We start from the raw sequence: 7239 nt of genomic DNA on the forward strand, positions 1-7239 counted from the left end.
GTACATCTACGACACATCTCAAAAAATTGATGTACATTTGTGACGATCGTGTAAACAACAAAAAGGCTCCGAGAGAAGGCTGCATCTTGGAGAAGGCTACAGAGGCTGACAACAGAAGGTTGTCTGGAAGCTATGAAGGAAGCCATTGTGATCAGCGGGTGTGCTATGAGATCAAAAAAAATTGAAGATTAGTGATTTTTCTTTGTTACAGATCTGGGGTAAATCTAACATCTTCTTTTACCTATAATTTTTTTTTTTCTAAATCGCCAAGATGAATAACAATATGTTTGAAACATGATTGAATGAGCATAACAAGCTCGATGGTTCCATTTATGAAAATTGCAAATTCAAGATGTAGACTCTGCTAGACGTGCAAAGTTCTTGGATGATTGCGAATGGGGATGAGTCGAAGCCCGTTGCTGGATCAGCATTGATCCTAGATTGGGAGAAGCGAGAAGGTAAAGCAAGGACGCTATTGAAGATGTCAGTGAGAGATTGCATCATACCACACATTAGAGAATGGAAGACAACTAATGAGATCTGGGGAATTCTGAAGGATTTGTATCAGATCAGGAATTCAAATCGTCTTCTGTTCCTCGAGAGTAAAATCCTATCCCTAAAGATGGAGGAGAATGAAACAATTGCTTCATCCATAGCAAGTGTTACACAGTAATTTGTCACCATTGGTCACCGTCCCTGTTACCCCTTTCCCGCACTTTGGAGGACTCATTCCGGGACTTGTGAGCAGTGACATAACTTGAAAACACTTGCATTATGTTCCCCTAAGTATGGATTTCATATGCCTTGAAGACATCTCCTGCAAAATATCCTTGAAAAGTCCCCTTTTTCCATTAGCGCGGATCCACAGTGTATCACCCGCGCCAATGAAGGAAATTCTCCAAAGAGGGCGTGCTCATTGGCGCTCTGTCTCAGAGTCTTACCCACGCCAACCAAGTTTGGAAAAGTTTGTTAACAAACGCACGCCCGAGAGTTTTTTCCTTTCGACTCATGTGGCTTTTCAGGGATAATGTCAATCTCATGGATGTCGAGAATCATCATCCACAATAGCTTTTCGAGGATAATGCTTATCCCATGAATGTCTAGATTCATTGTATCTCTTCCTCCTCCCTATATTCAAAAACTAGCTTGTCAAATGCACCAGAACAAGCTTTTATAGATGGAGGAGGAGGAAGAGATACAATGAATCCAGACATTCATGGGATAAGCATTATCCTCGAAAAGCTATTGTGGATGATGATTCTCGACATCCATGAGATTGAGATTATCCCTGAAAAGCCACATGAGTCGAAAGGAAAAAACTCTCGGGTGTGCGTTTGTTAACAAACTTTTCCAAACTTGGTTGGCACGGGTAAGACTCTGAGACAGAGCGCCAATGAGCACACCCTCTTTGGAGAATTTCCTTCATTGGCGCGGGTGATACACTGTGGATCCGCGCTAATGGAAAAAGGGGACTTTTCAAGGATATTTTGCAGGAGACGTCTTCAAGGCATATGAAATCCATACTTAGGGGAACATAATGCAAGTGTTTTCAAGTTATGTCACTGCTCACAAGTCCCGGAATGAGTCCTCCAAAGTGCGGGAAAGGGGTAACAGGGACGGTGACCAATGGTGACAAATTACTGTGTAACAGCAAGGATCAAGGATCTGAAGAACAAATTGGCAGACATTGGTCATACAGTTGATGATACAGAACTAGTAACAATTACCATGAATGGTGTGACTGATGACTACCAAATGTTCATCACTGGGATAAATGCGAGAGAGAAGATCTCGAAATTTGAAGAGCTGACAGGAATACTGATGCAGGAAGAAGAAAGAAGATCGACTCTGAAGCCCCAGAGTGTCGATCTTGCATTGATGGTGAAGAAAAACTTCTTCAAAGGGAAAGGAAGTCCACAACAGCAAAACAGAGCAAACTCACACAAAAGATCGAATCAGACCCAAGGTATGCATCCGAATAGAAACTACTCTGAAACTAAATGTTTTTATTGCGGAAAACTGGGTCATATTGCTAGGGAGTGTAGGAAGAAGAAATATCATGAAGAACAATAGAAGCAGAAAAGACATGCAGGTCATCTCGCGAATGGCAATCATGTGGAGAATTTTAGATTATTCATCACAGATCGTGATGAGAATGTCGATGAAAACATCTAGTATGTAGATTCAGGAGCATCAACACACATGACAAGGAACAAGCATTGGTTCGAAGATTTTAAAGAAATCAACGACGGAGCACAGATTTACCTAGGTGATGATAGAAGTCATCAAATCAAATGGTGTGGGAAAGTTTCTCTCATTTTACCTAATGGTAATATCAAACAAATTCTTAATGTTATGTATGTGCCTAGTGTAACAAAGAACTTGATTTATGTATCCATGATTACAGATCAAGATCTGAAAGTTGAATTCTTTAAATCTAACTGTTATATTAAATATCTGCTAGATGGAATGAAGACAATTGTTATAGGAATTCGAACAGGAGGACTGTACAAGTTGGATGTAAGACCTACACCAGTTCGAGCATTGATAACAACGAGCCTGACTACAGAAGAGAAATGGCATTAGAGATTTGGCCACATTAACTACAATGATTTGTTGTTACTACAAAAGAAGGAAATGGTAAGAGATCTTCCTATGTGAAAGCAAGTACATAATGATTGTGATGCCTGTACATTAGGAAAAATGCATAGAGAAGAATTCCTTGTTCGAGTAGAAAAGAAACAGAGTGATATAATTGAATTAGTGCACATAGACATTTGTGGACCCATGCAGACAAAATCATTAGGAGGTGCACTGTATTTTCTACTGTTTATTGATGACTGTACGAAGTTTTCTTGGGCGTATTTCTTAAGTAAGAAGAGCCATACATTCAAATACTTTAAGCAGTTTAAAAATATTATTGAAAGGCAAACAGGAAAATAGATAAAAATTCTCCGTTCTGATCAAGGGGGAGAATATAGGAAGGATGAGCTTATCAGGTATTGTAAAGATCATGGAATTTTGCAGCAGTTCACAGTACCCCATACTCCACAACAAAAAGAAAGAACAGAACACTGGTGGAATGTGCTAGAAGTATGTTGAAAGGTAAGAATCTTTCAAATGGTTTTTGGGCTGAAGTAGTGAATACTGTAGTTTATTTGAAAAATAGGAGTCCTACAAAGAGTCTTGAGTCTAAAACTCCTTATGAAGCATTATATGGATTTAAGCCTGTAGTAAAACACTTAAGAATATTTGGATCTAAAGCATTTGCCCACATTCCAAAGGAAGATAGAAGAAAATTAGATTCAAAAGCCATCAGATGTACCTTTATAGGGTATTGTTCACAGTATAAAGCTTACAGATTATTTAATCCCTCTACTCACAAGATTTTTGTTAGTAGAGATGTCAAATTCCATGAGCAGGATCATGAAGAATCTAATGAGCACAATGAGGAATGGGACATTCCGTACTTGGTGGAAGAAGAAGCAGAGAACAATCAGGGTCAGCAATAGACAAAGGCAAAGGATGAACAACAACAGCAATAGCAACAACAACAACAGCAACAACAACAACAACAATAGCAGTAGCAACAACAACAACAGGAAGAAAAAGAAAATGATGATCAAATAAGGTTTGAAGCCACCCCACCACTCAGGAGATCAGGTAGGAAAGCTCAAATGCCTGCAAGATATAGGGAAAATGCTTTTATAACTAGTATGATGAATGTGGTTGAACCATCTAGTTATAAAGAAGCAAATGAATGTAGTGAATGGAAAACAGCCATGGAACAGGAATATGATTCAATAATCAGAAATAACACTTGGGAATTGGTTGAACTTCCTAGAGGAAAACAAACCATAGGTTGTAAATGGTTATATAAACCGAAGATTAATGCAGATGGAACCATAGAAAAACTAAAAGCTAGGTTGGTAGCAAAGGGGTACTCACAAAAAGAAGGGATAGACTATGAAGAAACCTTCACCCCTATAGCTAAATTAAACACTATCAGAATGTTAATCACTTTAGCTACTAAGAAACATTGGATGATGCACCAACTAGATGTAAAGTTTGCATTTTTGAATGGAGAACTAAAAGAAGAGGTTTATCTAGAGCAACCGAAGGGTTTGTCTAGAAAGGAAAAGAACATTTAGTCTGTAGATTGAAGAAAGCACTTTATGGACTAAAACAAGCTCCTAGGTCTTGGTATGAAAATATTGATTCATTTTTTCTGCAAGCTGGCTATAATAGAAGTAAAAATGACCCTAATCTTTACACCATGAAAGATGAACAAGGGCGCATAGTGTTGATTTCGTTGTATGTAGATGATTTGATCATTACAGGTAATGCTACATATCTAATCGATGAAATCAAGCAACAGATGTCACAGGTGTTTGAAATGAAACACCTTGGTGAACTCAGATACTATTTAGGTCTTGAGATCTGGAGAGATTCAGGTCAAACATTTCTGTCCCAAGCAAAGTATGTCAAAGGCCTGTTAGAAAAGTTTAGGATGGATCAGTGTAAGCCTGCAGTGGTACCATTGTAGCAGAACATCAAATTGCAGTGTGAGGATGGCTCAAAAGCGGTGGATGCAACACTTTATAGATAGCTGTATGGGAGCCTAATCTACCTAACCGCCACCAGACCTGATTTGGCTTATGCAGTCTAAGCCACTTGAAAGCCATTGGAATGCAGCGAAAAGTGTTTTGAGGTATCTACAAGGCACTGTAGATTACGGTATTATTTACACTGACTCCTCTGATGTTAGATTGGCAGGATATGCAGATTCAGATTGGGCTAGAAATGTAGATGATCACATATCTATAACAAGTTATGCATTCATCATTGGATCTTGGGTGATCACATGGAGCAGCAAGAAGCATAACACAGTTTCCTTGTCCTTAGCGGAAGCAGAGTATCAAGCCATGTGTGTAGCAACATGTGAGGCAGTTTGGTTGTGGAGACTTCTCCAGGATATTGGGGAAGAATAGATAGACGCAACAACAATGAGGTGCGACAATCAGACTTCAATCAAAATTGCCAATAATCCAGTGTTTCACAAAAACACTAAACATATTGATACACAATTCCACTTTGTCAGGGAGAAAGTGCAATCAAAAGAAATCCATTTGGAATATTGTAATACATGTGATAATGTTGCAGACATTTTCACTAAGCCTCTTGGAAAAGTTAAGTTTCAAATGTTTAGGGAGATGTTAGGCATATTTGCAAAACCATTCTCCATTAAGGGGGAGTGTTGAAGATAATGGAGAATATCCTAGAATAGGTTGAGTTGGTTCACGTAATCTCAGGATAGAAATTAGTTTCTATTTCTTAGGATGTTTTTCTAACTTCCCTAAAACCATGTTTTCTATTTAATGTGTAATGTGCATGAACAATGTAGAGCGTTCTGCAGAGCCAGACTCTCACTCTCTTTTGTAGAGATGACCAGTGGGTTTTATTTCATTTAATACAAACATTGCCATTTTTATCAATAATGGTTCTGTCACAGCCCCCTGAATAAAGAACCAAGCCATCAGAACTCAGTGCAAGAGCATTAATGGCTGATTTGTGTTTCTCTAACATAGTCACAACAACATGCCCATTCTTGCATCTCTTCCATACTTTCATCTTGCAATCAGTAGAAGCAGTGTATACAAAGCCCCATCATCTGAGACTACAATTGCATTGATGGCATCATCATGGGTTTTGAAGGATTCCTCACAGACTAACTCTGAGTGAGATAACCTCCATACGTTCACTGTTCTATCCTAGGAAGCAGAATATAGCCACAAGCCATCTCTTGATGCAGCAAGGGAGGATATTGCATCTACATGCTGTATCCGTAGACATTTCTTGTGTCTTCTCACTCTTACAAAATTGTCAGGTCTTATCAACTTCTTCAAGCAGTCCTTAACTGAAGGCATTGTGCAGACAAGCTTGTCATGATGATCAGACTTCTGAGAAATTTTCCAGACTCTATGGTCCTTATGGGCACTGAAGATCTTGTCACCAACAACTCTGATGGCCTTCACAGCTCCATAGTTGCTGCACCCATATTTCAGAGGACTCAGTGCACTGCTAGAGTGATGAAGCTGCCATGCTTGAATGCCATCATAAGATCCACTGTAGAGGACACTTTTACAGTTTCTTCTTCCTGTTACAGCTAAAGATAATACATGGCCTGCACCACCCTGGATTCTAATGGAAGATATACATCTGTAACCATTTTGTCCATAATTTGAATATAGGTTGAATAGATATCTGAGTGAAGAAGTGGAGCACATGCTCCTGAAACTTGACATTGAATGACTCATCAAATCAAAATTAAAGCTTGATGAAACAAAACTTGACGAGGGAAAACTAGAGTCAGACATGTGTAATGAGATGCTTCTTGAATCATTTGAGACCGCCATGGAATTAAAATCACAGGAGCTCTCAGAATCCAAACACCTCATTTGGTTTTCAACTGCAGGGATCAATCATAGCATTGGGAGGTCGAGTTCATGGATTATATAATGTAATTTGGGAGGCCGAGTTCACGAATTATATATAGTGTAATTTATAAATTTTGAGTGAATAGTTCCATATACGAATATTTGTGATTTCCATTCTCATGATAAAGAAGTGCGTGACCAAGTATTTGTTGTCATTTATATTTTAACGTTGAATTTGGGAGGCCAAGTTCATGAATTATATAATGTGACTGGGGAGGTCGAGTTCATGAATCTATAAATTTTGAATGAAATGGAAATTGTGCGTGACCATGTATTTGTCGTGATTTATATTTTAACGTTGAAGTGTACTTTTAGTCGTTATTTCAATGCATGAATGTGGCTACAGACATAAGCATGTGATTTTGATTCTCGTGATTTATATTTTAACGTTGAATTGCACTTTCAGTCGTTATTTCACATCCATGAAAGTGCACTTTCAGTCGTTATTATTGCACTTTCAGTCGTTATTTTAACGTTGAAGTGCACTTTCAGTCGTTATTTTACAAATTAATGCAGCCACTTAGACACCATGCGATTGGTAATCATTCGTCTAATGCTATTTGCCATTTGGTCGTATGCTTTGCATGATTCTGCTAAATTATGATTGGATTTCTCTGCCGTCAGACCGCTATGGCTCATTCAATTTCCAATAGTCACTACCGCCTGCGACTGACTGTGAAGGGGCAGCATCGCCTGGAAAAATCATTGTTTAAAAGGCCAACACCTATTCGAATGTGAAGGG

At 38.7% G+C, this 7239-nt stretch overlaps 1 pseudogene; it reads right to left on the bottom strand.

Moving 5' to 3' along the window:
- Positions 1-5463: 5463 nt before the first annotated feature.
- Positions 5464-6416, bottom strand: LOC149173569 (uncharacterized; annotated as a pseudogene).
- Positions 6417-7239: the final 823 nt, after the last annotated feature.

The sequence above is a fragment of the Pinus tabuliformis genome, chromosome 4_2 (assembly GCF_031772625.1).
Source record: "Pinus tabuliformis cultivar Carrire ecotype Pingquan chromosome 4_2, CPIR1, whole genome shotgun sequence".
NCBI lineage: Eukaryota > Viridiplantae > Streptophyta > Pinopsida > Pinales > Pinaceae > Pinus > Pinus tabuliformis.